This window comes from Micropterus salmoides, unplaced genomic scaffold (genome assembly GCF_014851395.1).
Source record: "Micropterus salmoides isolate LMB-PRFRI ecotype aquatic unplaced genomic scaffold, ASM1485139v1 Ms_hic_scaffold_5, whole genome shotgun sequence".
In the NCBI taxonomy this organism is placed as follows: domain Eukaryota; kingdom Metazoa; phylum Chordata; class Actinopteri; order Centrarchiformes; family Centrarchidae; genus Micropterus; species Micropterus salmoides.
Window position 1 is genome coordinate 3,818,960 of NW_024044237.1, and position 13,637 is coordinate 3,832,596.

General features: G+C 42.0%; 1 long non-coding RNA gene across 2 annotated transcripts; it reads left to right on the plus strand.

Moving 5' to 3' along the window:
- Positions 1–9,658: 9,658 nt before the first annotated feature.
- On the plus strand, positions 9,659–11,364 carry LOC119888540. Of its 2 annotated transcripts, XR_005441898.1 has the most exons (3): positions 9,659–10,142; positions 10,261–10,325; positions 10,667–11,364. It is a non-coding gene; the product is annotated as an uncharacterized LOC119888540 (long non-coding RNA). The 2 variants fall into 2 exon arrangements; XR_005441897.1 differs by having other exon boundaries at positions 9,659–10,325.
- Positions 11,365–13,637: the final 2,273 nt, after the last annotated feature.

A 13,637-nucleotide genomic window follows, 5' to 3' on the forward strand; every position in this document is an offset into this window, starting at 1 on the left:
AGAGGAGGCATTACAGCTGTTCAGTTGTTATGATGTGTTGAGTGTTTATTATAAAATTGGTTAAGACTACACTTCATCACTTCAAGCTACACTTTTTATTTAATTTTTAAAAAATTAGGCATTTATTTTAGTTTACTTACATTTAGAATTTATTATTAGAGTAATTATTTATTATCCCTCCAGTTTGATGTGAAAACTGACAGTCTGCTATTGACTAAAAACATGTGTTGATACAACTATACGTTATGGTACTGAATGATAACGCAAGTTAGTCGTTTTGATGTTCCGGACCTTTGCTTCAGGAAATTTTCTCTAACTGGACCGCTTTGAATTCTAATTGAATACCCCTGGTCTATGGCCTCCATGGGGCTTCTTGGAAGTACCTTGCTTAACATGGGCGGGGTCAAACGTTTAACAAAGCCCTGCAGAATGTCGCGCTCTCATACAGAACGTTCGTATGGCTGCTGGTTAAGTTAGACTCCAGCAAGGTACGTATCTAGTTTGATCGTTATCGTGCCCAAGCACAGAACCCAAACATAAACTCCAATGTGCCATGTGAGTGAGAGCACTTTTTTTTTTTCAAAAGACTTATGAGGTAAATCGAGCAATGAGGCAATCGAGCCTAGTGTGAGTACGCCCTAACTCACCTACATGCAGGCGGATGAACCACTGTTGTAGCCTCCGCATGTGGAGGAGACCAATCAAGACGTGAGCAGCTGACATCAATAATTGAGACACCAGCAGGTCATTGAGGAACAACAAAGTCATTACTAACTTCATTTACACAAGGCCTCTGGGGACAGTGGTGGTGTGTTCATAGCAAAAAACTGATTTGAGGACTTCAGTATTTTGTGTTGAGCCCTCTGGTTTCTTTTATTTATCCTCCACTGTCTTCTGTTCAGATTTGTCTCTTTTCTTTTGTGATACATTCTTTATCTGCCCATTCTCCTTTCCTTTTTTTGTAACTTTTTCCTTCTGGAGATTCACTTCATCTCTCTCTGGGTCGTTGCTCATTTCATTAAATGAATTTGGTCTCATCTAGGGTTGCAAAAATGACTTGCTAATGTTTAGTTTACGATAGATGTAATAACTCGCCTTGAATTTTTCTCTACCGTAACACAAGGTCTTTACCGCGACACTGTTGCAGTAATGTGATTTTTGCTAATATTGCAAATAAATGGCAACTAGCAAAGGTCTGCTACATTAGCTTTGGCTCATAGCATCTAATATACATGAATTTAACAGTAATATTGATTTATAATATAAATTTTTAAATGTAGTTCAAAATACACAATTAGTAAGCTGTATGGTAAGGACACAAAAAATACTTACGAGGATCTTTACCTTGTTTTTCTTGATCTTGAGGGTCACCCAGTGTGGAGGGCCCAACCTATCATCCACGTGCTCACTTACTAACTTCTGTTTCCATAGAAATTAGATTTTTTTTTGCTTTGCAAAAAACTTTTACTATTGCATTTGTTCAGTGTTGCATTAAGGACAGAAGTCTGGGACATGTGATTTTAGATGGAAAGAAGAAGAAGAAATAAATGATCAGTAAACAAATTTTGTTTCTAAAGGAATATTTATATAAAAACTATTTAATTTGAAATGTCATTTTAATTGAATAAGCTCATTTTGTATATCTCAATATACACTGCTCAAAAAATAAAGGGAACAATAAAATAACACATCCTAGATCTGAATGAATGAAATAATCTCATTAAATACTTGATAAAATTATCAATGGAAATCAAATTTATCAACCCATGGAGGTCTGGATTTGGAGTCACACTCAAAATCAAAGTGGAAAACCACACTACAGGCCGATCCAACTTTGATGTAATGTCTTAAAAGAAGTCAAAATGAGGCTCAGTAGTGTGTGTGGCCTCCACGTGCCTGGATGACCTCCCTACAACGCCTGGGTATGCTCCTGATGAGGTGGCGGATGGTCTCCTGAGGGACTTCCTCCCAGACCTGGACTAAAGCATCCTGGACAGTCTGTGGTGCAACGTAGCGTTGGTGGATGGAGCGAGACATGATGTCCCAGATGTGCTCAATTGGATTCAGGTCTGGGGAACGGGCGGGCCGGTCCATAGCATCAATGCCTTCCTCTTGCAGGAACTGCTGACACACTCCAGCCACATGAGGTCTGGCATTGTCTTGCATTAGGAGGAACCCAGGGCCAACCGCACCAGCATATGGTCACACAAGGGCTCTGAGGATCTCATCTCGGTACCTAATGGCAGTCAGGCTACCTCTGGCGAGCACATGGAGGGCTGTGCGGCCCCCCAAAGAAATGCCACCCCACACCATTACTGACCCACCGCCAAACCGGTCATGCTGGAGGATGTTGCAGGCAGCAGAACGTTCTCCACGGCGTCTCCAGACTCTGTCACGTCTGTCAAAATGTGCTCAGTGTGAACCTGCTTTCATCTGTGAAGAGCACAGGGCGCCAGTGGCGAATTTGCCAATCTTGGTGTTCTCTGGCAAATGCCAAACGTCCTGCACGGTGTTTGGCTGTAAGCACAACCCCCACCTGTGGACGTCGGGCCCTCATACCACCCTCATGGAGTCTGTTTCTGACCGTTTGAGCAGAAACATGCACATTTGTGGCCTGCTGGAGGTCATTTTGCAGGGCTCTGGCAGTGCTCCTCCTGCTCCTCCTTGCACAAAGGCGGAGGTAGCGGTCCTGCTGCTGGGTTGTTGCCCTCCTACGGCCTCCTCCACGTCTCCTGATGTACTGGCCTGTCTCCTGGTAGCGCCTCCGGGCTCTGGACACTACGCTGACAGACACAGCAAACCTTCTCACCACAGCTCGCATTGATGTGCCATCCTGGATGAGCTGCACTACCTGAGCCACTTGTGTGGGTTGTAGACTCCGTCTCATGCTACCACTAGAGTGAAAGCACCGCCAGCATTCAAAAGTGACCAAAACATCAGCCAGGAAGCATAGGAACTGAGAAGTGGTCTGTGGTCACCACCTGCAGAACCACTCCTTTATTGGGGGTGTCTTGCTAATTGCCTATAATTTCCACCTGTTGTCTTTTCCATTTGCACAACAGCATGTGAAATTGATTGTCAATCAGTGTTGCTTCCTAAGTGGACAGTTTGATTTCACAGGAGTGTGACTGACTTGGAGTTACATTGTGTTGTTTAAGTGTTCCCCTTATTTTTTTTGAGCAGTGTATGTAGAAAAGTGCCATCTGTACCCATAAAATGCTTCATAAATTAATAATGTAATTATGTTTTATGTCAAGACATGCAACAACAATGTAAATATATTTATCAAGCATCCTACAAGAAATTTTAACATTAATCCGAAATGCCACTCCTGGGAGTTAAAAAGGCCCGTAGTTGCAGAAACACCCATATAAGGCAGAATACTGGCTGTGGTTTATTTTTATGTGAGGTTACAACTCATTCAGAAACAGGCATTTAAAAAATCCTTAAACTACATATAGCCCCTTTTAACCAGTTCATATTTTATGATCCCACCATTAACCTATTTATAATTTTTGGCATATAGTGTAGATTTACATATATTAAATATTTTATATTTGTGTCCTTCCTATGTTGTACTGCTACTGCTTCACAACTATTTCCCTTTGAATAAATGAAATTCTGTCTTATTCACAATAACAACTACCTGCATATAGGCAGTGATTTTTTTCGGTCTACTTTTGTTTTAGGTTTAACTTTGTATGCAATAATGCAGAATCTTACATTCACTATAAGTCTGAACATACATTAAAGATGTCACTTGTTTTTGATGTTCTGCACTTTGAATAAATAACATACCATTCAATTGTTGTTGTTTTTTTCAGTGCCTTGTATTTTATGATAGTATTGGTATACACACTAACACGCACACAAAAATGCCCTGCAAGCATCTCTCTTTTTTGCCTTTGCCATCTGGTCACCCAGCATTATTTTCAGGGTCTCAGCAGAGGTTAATTGTAAAAGATAGAAGAAGTGCGTGCGCGCACACACACACACACACACACACACACACACACACACACACGGTGAGTCCATGTTACACTGAGTGACCCTTGTTAACGCACACACACGCAGAAACCAGAAAACACACTAACCTCTACACATGCCTTAAATGCAGTGCTTGCTTTCTCTCACTTACAGTTTCTCTTTCTCTCTGTTTTAAACACAGATTCACACATACGTTCCCTTAACCTCCGTGGATTATGTAACTTATCAGGCCATAGTGGCATCTTGCCTGTCATTGTCAGGGTCTCAGCAGGGGTTAATTGTCTAATAACTGAGCATGTCTGGGAATCACCTAATTTCAGCTGAGATACAGCTGTGGCGAGGGGGGTGTCTAAAAACCCAGAGCCACTACTCTTGTGGCATTTAGCAGTTTAGTATGGACCAAAATGCTAGAATTAGGTTTAAATAAACGATGATGGATCCCCTGCCAAATCAACTCTCTCTTAACCTCTAAATTCTCTATGCCGTTCTGTGTCTGATTTCCTGCCTGGTTCGATCTGCTCTGGGCTTCTTGACGCTGCTTCCATCAAAAATATATTCTCTGCAGAGCAGAGAGCTGCTTCTGTGTCACGCTGTGGCCGCGTCTGGTGGACTCACAAGCACGGACTATAATGGCCTGATCATACTAGCGGGCCCGATTTACTAACATCCCAAATAAAGAGTACTACATTACGTGTGCATTCTAAAATATTGCACGTGCAATTTTAGTACCTGTTGTGGGTGATCAACTAAGAATTATTGCGTAGATGACAACAGGAGAAAACACAATGGAGGTGGAAGTATTTAAATGAGGGTTATGGGTGTTTTAATGGTTTCCGCCATGGAGAGTCGCGAGGGACCTCAACCCCAGCAGAAACAGATCCAGTATGCTGGAATGGAACGAAATTTGCTTTATTGGCATGAATGTTAATACAACAGTATTGCCAAAGCGAAAGGTAAATACAAAAAAAACAATTCAGCTCATATAGTTCATCGAATAAATAAAATAATTTTATTTATATATATTGGATACAGTAATAATATCAGAAGATTTCTTTACTTTCATTACGGCTGTGTCTCCTTCCGGCAACGATACCAGCCATCTCTGCGCAACACCTGGCAGTTTGTACCTTCCTTTCAAACATTAAATACAGATGCTGCTGCACTCACATGAAATTGCATTTAGGCTTGTTAGATTACGTTGCGTGTAGTAAATAAATGTATTTGCATGTTACCCTCCCACTACTTTGCACAATAATATTGAAACTCCCCAAATTGCATATTCATTAAGGCAAAAGTGTCTATCTGTGTATCTGCGTCTAATTACCTCTAATGTCCTCCACCTGGTCTTGGTCCCGCACTGCTCGTTACCCAGTCTTTAAATGTTTGCTTGTTCTGTTTAGTTTTTGTGACGTCCTTGTCAGTGTTGAGTGTTCTTGCTTAGTGTGCTGGCTATCGTCGTATATTTGGATTACCTTGTGTTTTTGAATTTTCCCTTTAGTTTGGACACTTGACTTGTGTCACATAAGCCAGTTGTCTTTGTTCTTAATAAACCCTTTGAACTGAAAATTGTCTTTGTCTGCATTGGGGTCCACACCTAAGTTGTCTTGTTCATGAATCTTGTTCAACGTGTAGAGTGCAGAAGTCGCATTACTATTTCTACGACAAATTCTGCAGTCTTGAGGACACAGATCTCCTACACCAATTTAATGACATCCACAAGCTATCCCTGCAACTAATCTACCACAAATCCAGAGCAGATTGTTTCAAGATGCCTGAAATCCTCCGTTTGACAAATAGAGCTGCATTGGGATCCCGTGGGGCCCAACACAAATCGCACGGGAGCGGGTGGTTTTAACTGTGCTGCGGGCGGTTAAAAAACATACTGTGGGTCCCACAGTAGCGCTGATAAGATGGAATCAACAAATGAAGTTGAAAAGAAGATTTAAAAAAGAGCACATGCGATTGCTCATGTGAACGTACTTCACGGGCCTGACTCGGACCCGCTGACGAGGGAGCTAAACCCTGTGGCCGCTGATGTTAGTCGCCAGTACGTCTCCTAAGGCGTCGGCAGTGAGGTTTACTCACTGCCCAGCCTCGCTGGTTTCCGTAACAAGGCGTTTAGCATAGCCCAAACATTTGTGTCCTTTTTTTACTCTGCATGTCACAATGTTTGCGGGTGCAGGCAGGAGTGGATACACATGTTGCGGGAGCGGGCAGTAATGGTTGCTGCAATTAAATTTCCCGTTTGCTCAGAAATGTATAAATCATATTTGACTTGCTGTAATGACACCTAAATTTACAACAGACTTGGTTGCAAACATTTAATGTCAATGTTTACAGTATATGCCAACAGTGTTTTGTTTTTCCTCCAAAGAAAGTTGTTGCACTTTAACAAAACACATCTTCCAAAGAACCCATCTTGCCTTATTTGATATCCAATGAAGATTTTGTGTTTTGCTCAACTTGCATTGATGATTTATTTCAAATGTAAATAACTTGAGCTAATTAAAGTCTTGTTTTCTAAAATCCATTTCTAAAACTTGGAAGAAACGTTAAACTAATATGTACTGTTGGGGACAAATATAGACCTAAATGTTCTGGGGCCTAAATGGACCCTTATGTAGCATATACGTGGGGTTAAAGATAAGGTTTTGACTCAAGGAGGTGTTGAAAAGGCAAATAACGAGATTGAGGCCGATAATTATATTTGGTGTTGGTACCATATTATGTGGAAACAAAAACAACAATACCCAAAATATTTACAATCTGCAGAAACATTGGTTTTGATAAAGTGCACTTGAGGAAATTCAATTCCATTGACTCAGCTACAAATTGAGGAGTACTCAGATTTAAGGACATTCACAACACACTACAGGACATTTTCTTTTGTTGATGAAAGATGAACGCTACGTCCAAATGACGAGAATGATCCGTGGAACGCAAATAGTCCATAAGCCAAGGCTTACTGACTGATGGTGTGTCTGAATGAGAGTGGAGGGGGTGAGCAAAGCTGCAACAGCCTCCTACCAAACCCACCGGGGGGGATGAGGTTGTTGGGGAAGGTTCTGTTCCAGGTAGTAGTAGCTCGCCATCAACTGACCCGCAACTGGCCTCACCTGGCCAATCCCCGCAGATATTCGACAGTCGGCTTCCAAAGACCACGGTAGTGGGCACGAGTGCAGCTGCTCTGGTGGCTTCCCCCTCACACTACTGATTGGGGAAACACACCTCAGCTTGTAAAACGCGCTCGAGCGCTATGATAGGTTTAAAGCGTTGAAACTACCATGTGACTCAAGGGTGTATCTGGTGGTGTGTTCAGGTGACTGAGGAAAAAAAATGGGACCATGGAATTTTAACCTGGGTTACACTTACAAATGGTACAAATTTGGCCTTTTGAGGGTACTGCCCCAGTGACAAGTCCTTTGCAAATTTGTACTCAACGCATGTGAAATCATGTTTTTTTATCACATTTAAACTAAACATTAATTTCACAATTTATCAATTATTTTTTATTTTTTTTACTTCTATTTTCAATTTATATATTTCCAAACCATTTATGGCAGTATCAAGGCAGTATTGACACATTTCATAAAACATCAAAAAACACAATAAAAATGGTAATTGTATCAATACAGAAGTATTACAGTTGATTGAACAGCTCTTTAATCTTTTCTTTTCTCACTTTATGAAACTTTTCATTTTTACACTTAATGTATTATAATGTGAACACTGTTTAAAAAAACTTTCATTTGATTACTCATTTCTTTAAAATGTTTTAAATGTTTCTAAGAATAACTTAACAAAACTGTGTGATGGGAATAAGGGTGTTCAAATAAACAGCTCAGGCAAACACTTGTCTTTCTGTGAATTTTATTCAAGTCTTCTGCAGAAGGAACTCACTGAGACACACACACATCAATGTATCATCCGAGTGAGCTGCAGTGTCTCAGCACATGCAGCTTTTAACCTAATCTCAGGGCCCGACCACTATGTCATCGAGGGAACATGATGTCTTTGAGTGTCCCCTAGGGATCTGGATCTATTGTAAGACAATCATGCCCAGGTACATGTTGTGAACCACTTAAAGTCATGACCCCCTGGACACATCATAAAGCATCACACACGTTTACCTTGCACTGACCCCATACCCAAGAGACCGGAGGCCCCCAATGAGTGAGATTAGCTACATGGCAGTGTTTGGAGATGGTTCTCATGGAATTCCCATTACAACTGTTCATGTTCAGGGACTGAAAGTCCAAAGGTTTGATTATACTCCAATGAGGATCAACCTTGTCTGCATGCAAGTGCAAATTATAAAATTATAAACATTGGGACTAAAAGCTTTGCGCACAGAAGTCACATTGTGTTTACATTTAGAACATATTTGATAAGGAAAAATATAGGAATATTCTCTGCATGCAAGTAATCAACAATGAATCCATCTTTAAATGCATATTTTAATTGATGTCTAACAATGAAATGTCACTATCCCAGACTTAATTGCCATGAATGGCCCCGTGCGTTCACTATGGTGTATGCACTTTGAAGCCAAACGCCAATATTTGTTGCGATACCTGCAGATATTTTCGGTCCATGTGGTAAGTGTGCTGTGTGCCATGCTGGCTGTCTCGCTCTTGCCTGTGGGCTGGTTATGTGTGTGTGCGCAGTGGAACCCTGGGGGTATGTATGTATTTCTCTCGTATTGTAGCCCATTTAATTGAATATATACCATGCTAAACATTAATGGTGCTAAATCTTTCCCTTCCTCCAGTGATCCGCCGCCTCGGCGGGGGTTTGAACGGTGGCTTGGTCCGTCTGCCTCGTGTCTCGGCTTTGGATCTCTCTCTCTCTCCCTGTGGGATTGCCCTCTGCCTGGTTGGCCCAGTTCCGGCTCTGTCTTGGCTCTAAGCGGGCTTGCCGGTTTTAGTATTTCTTTGCTGTTGGGTCTAATTATAGTATATTAGTTTATACAGTTGGCATTTTGTTTTGGATTTGTGTGTTATTTTCAATCTTCTGTTTTCATTTTGTTCGGAGTTATTTGATTTGCATGTTTTGATTCATTTTTGGTGTGTTTTGATTTCTCTTTTGCCAGTGTATTTTAAATAGTATATTGTATTTAAATTATTAGACCCATACTTCTATTTTATTCGGTAATGGCATGCCTTTTAATTAAATTGTATATATAGTTAGTATTAGTTTTAGTTAAATTGATTTAAGTCTGTTTGTCTTCAATAAGTATTTTGTTAATCAATAAAATTTGTTTAAATGTGAAACACCCTCTCTGCCATGACCTTATTTCAGGTGAACCTGTGTGACCCGTTTCTTAATAATATTTCCTGGGGCAAAATTCCCCAAGTGGCCTTGTTAGCAATTTTAAATACATAATCACACCCTCGCTACATAGGCGCAGACTCTGCAATTACCCCCTCTTCTACTCCTGCTCCCATGCACAGATCCACACCATCCGTGTCAGTGAAGCTGTGATTATGCACGAGCCCGCAGCCGGACATGTGCATAATGTGAGCAGCATCATATGGGCATTGCACATATCTTCAGAAGACGAATATCTGTACAGGGCATGTTCTATTTTGTATAGGCTTCGCCCTCTAAGACCATCGCTATTGGGTTTACTCCTCTGCGTGCCTGCATGGCACTGAGAGGCACCTGTAACACAGATGAAATGATCTAGGTTTAAAAATAGGAAAAGCCTATAAAAATCTGAATGAGTGATTTTATTTTTGAAATGCAACTTTAGAGATTATCTAAGGATTTTAAAGGGTTAAAATTCAGTTACCAGGGCAAAATAGACCGACAGGTTAGTTTGGCCAATCGGCTGACAGCAGGTAGGCCCGCCCACCTGCTCCCGCGTCTCTGGGAGCGAGCGAAAGTTTTTTTTTTCCCCGCTGCTGTGTGTGGAGAGACAGAAGTGCTGCTGTAGAGGGTGAAAACGGAGAAACCTGGAGAAAATACAGCTAAAAAACGAACTACACTGAGGCTAACTTCAACACTACAAACGTGGTAGTTAACTGCTGTGAGAGTTTAGTTGTAAGTTCAGTGTTTAGATATAGCGCTTGAGACGACTACTAGCAGCGTCGGTAGCTTTGATGTCCGTAGGATTTCCCGCGACGCGCAGTCTTTGCTGATTCAAGAGCGAGGTAATTCATTTAAAACTGCTTTTGTTCATTCTTTATCACCTTACTGTGAAAGCTAATTTATTTTGCACTGAGAGAAAGTACTGAAAGTCGCATACGGTCTCGTATGTTTCGGTTTTAGAAGACCTTGTGGCTTTACTGGGCGCCGCCATTTTGGGTGTGTGTCCAGCCGCTCTGGTGAAATCGGTGAGAATGTTCACTTACTTTGCACCTTAAATTATTTATGTGCACTTAGTGAATATGAAGCTACAGTTTTAGTTGAACAAGCTGGTTTACTGTGTTGTTTAATGTGTAAACTCAGCTTACTTTATTTTGCACTTGCATCAAAACTTTAATTGTTCTAATGTGCAGCTTATCTGGTTGTGTGCAGCCAAGTTATTTATGTTTATATGCTGAATTTTGAGAGAGAGGCACAGAAAGTAAACACCCACAGTATGTATGTCATTGTGTATTGTGAATTTCATGTAGTGTATATTATTGCATGAGACTTAAGCAGTGAATATTTCTCTGACCCTGTCTGTTGACAGGTCAGGTTTTTTTTGTGTGCGTGCTTCTTTTTCCATTGTCTGGATTGGATCTGCGGATGAAAATTGATGGCGAGCCATCCCTCTTGAATGATCGTGGGAGCCATTCCCTCTTCAGGATCACTGGACCTGTCCCGCTACTACTGCACTTTGCGGTGTGGTAGGCCCCACTACAACACAAAACCCCTTCACTCACCTTCACACTCCTTCCCCCACACACATCCATACACCAACCCTATGGAACTCTGAACTCTGACTTACCTTCGACAAATCCATTTTTTGTTTGGACTTTGGACTCACTTAAACAAACTCACCTGTTCACACCTTGGGACTGAGAATTTGGAGCTGAGTAGTAGGAATCATTCCTGCAATTAAGGGTTACTGTTGTACTGTGTGAATTCCATTGGATTGTATTATTGAACTGGATCTGAACAAACTTGAATGTGGTGTTATTAACAGAAATTCAGGTTAAAGGGTGCACCCGGGAATTTAATTATAGAACTACTTCAAAGAGTGAAATACTCACTTTAAATTTGGAAAGCAAGCATTTCATGCTGATGTCATAGCCTGATTGTGATATCAATAATTGCCTTATTCATTGCTTGTTTTATTATTGTACTTTTTCATTTTTGGTACCAACAAATATTTTTATTTTTATACATATCTTCAAATATAAGAAGCCGGCATTATCCTACATCTAATCCTTGGTCTCTGAGTCTCATTTTAAACACCTCACTTTTGCTCCAGCAGCCGAACCAACCGACTTAACCAACCAATCAGATCACGGCCCTACCCATAATCCTTCCTGTGTGCTACAGTTGTGGCGAGCCAGCCAGGAGCAATACTGAGTGTTTAACTGAGACATTATTGGTCCAATTTCCTACAATTGGTTACGTCCAACACTCTAAAGCCAGGTATCTTAGACCAAGTACAGCAACATGGATATAGTAATGCGTGAATCGATTAAAATCCCCAATTCTGTAGTTGTTAGTGGGATAACCGACACAGATATTGACGAAGTAGTATCCACTTTCCTTGAAAAACATGGTTCAATTAACCGCCACTTCCGCATAGATGCCCCAGAGTCAGACTTCCACCACCACGTGATAGTAGAGTTCACATATGGCACCGCCATGCTAACATTAGAGCCTCTGCTGCCACTCAAGCTTGAAAGTTCTGTTCAACCAGGTGCCAGTTATGAAGTACAGAGCTTGGCAAGTGTTTATGCATTAAATGCTCGCAACATTGCCACTAGAGCATACATGACCCAGCTGCAGGAAATTGCAAAATTGAGTTGAAATTCACTGGAACAAATGCTGAAAGAGGAATTGGCAAGCCTTGCTTCATCCACCATTCCTTTGCATGGTTGTCAGGACACCTCCTTTGAGCAGACACCACTTCCCCAAATGGAACCACTCACACAGGGTGATCTATTGTCTTCCCCAAGCCCACATCCTGCGAACTCTTCTGAACCTTCAGCCCTTGAATCACCTCTCGATCCACTGCAACCTTGCACTTCCTCGACCCTAAACAAAAACCTGATCGATTTCACTCCACTGCCAACTCCACCTGCTGCAGCAAATGGCACATTTCAGCCCACACTCGACCTTAACCCACCCAGTGTTCAGCGAGTGGTAGTTGAACATGTTGTGCGCAGCAGTGAAACCACATCACACTTCGCCATACCAAGTAGGCTTCGAGCTTTTTCAGGGAAAAGTCCCCGTCCCAACAACGAAGCAGACTATGACACATGGCGCACTAGTGTTGAAGTCCTCATGAAAGACCCAGCGATTTCTGACTTAAACTGCACACACCGCATCCTTGACAGCCTCCTTCCACCTGCAGCAGAGATGACTAAGCATTTAGGTCCACAGGCTAAACCTTCTGCTTATCTTGATATACTTGACTCTGCTTTTGGTGCAGTTGAAGATGGTGATGAACTTTATGCCAGGTTCCTGAGCACACTTCAGAATGAAGGAGAAAAGCCATCATCCTTTCTTCAGAGATTGCATGTGTGTCTGAGCATGACTATGAGGCGCGGAGGTGTTTCTGCGTCTGAGTTTGACAAGCAGCTTCTTAAACAATTCTGCCGCGGTTGCTGGGATAATGCCCTTATAGTTGACCTCCAACTACAGCAAAAGAAGGGGAGCCCGCCTTCCTTTGCAGAACTCCTGTTAATGTTAAGAACAGAGGAGGATAAACAGGCGGAAAAAGTTAGCCGTATGAGACAGCATTTGGGCACAGCCAAGCCTGCTCCTTGCGCCGCTAAGCAGCGTGTCATGTCTCATCTGCAAACAGTACATGCCACTGCTGAGTCTGAAATCGACATTTTAAAGAAACAAATAGCTGACATTACTGCTCAGGTCAGTAGTCTGAAACGTGATAACAACAAACAGGAACAACCTGCACGACAGAAAGCCAAGTCCCTTGCTGAGAGTGCTAAAGTCGAGGCCCGCCCTGTCAAAAAGAAAGTTTCTCAACATCAGAGTCCTGTTGCCAAGGTCCACAGCAAACCACGTCCATGGTACTGCTTCCAGTGTGGCGAGGATGGTCACATCGCTTCAGCTTGTGATAATGAGCCAAATCCTTCCCTTGTAGCTGCCAAGAAAAAACAGTTGAGAGAAAGGCAAGCTATCTGGGAGGCTTCTAATGTCCCTGAGGAAAAGCCTCATTTAAACTGATATCTGCTCCCATCGAGGGACACATGGGAGCCACACCTGACAAATCCTGTCCCAAACCTAAGAAGCCAGTCTTGAAGAGAGCTCAGCTCAGAGAGCACTCTGTTAAACTTCCACGAGGCCTCGTCGGAACAAAAACTACAGCTCAAGTTACTATTGCAGGGGAAACTGTTAACTGTATTTTGGATAGTGGGTCACAGGTGACTACTGTCCCCCAGTCCTTTTTTAAGCAGCATCTTTCAGAGCTGGCTATTCATCCACTGAATGATCTCCTTGACGTAGAGGGTGCTAACGGC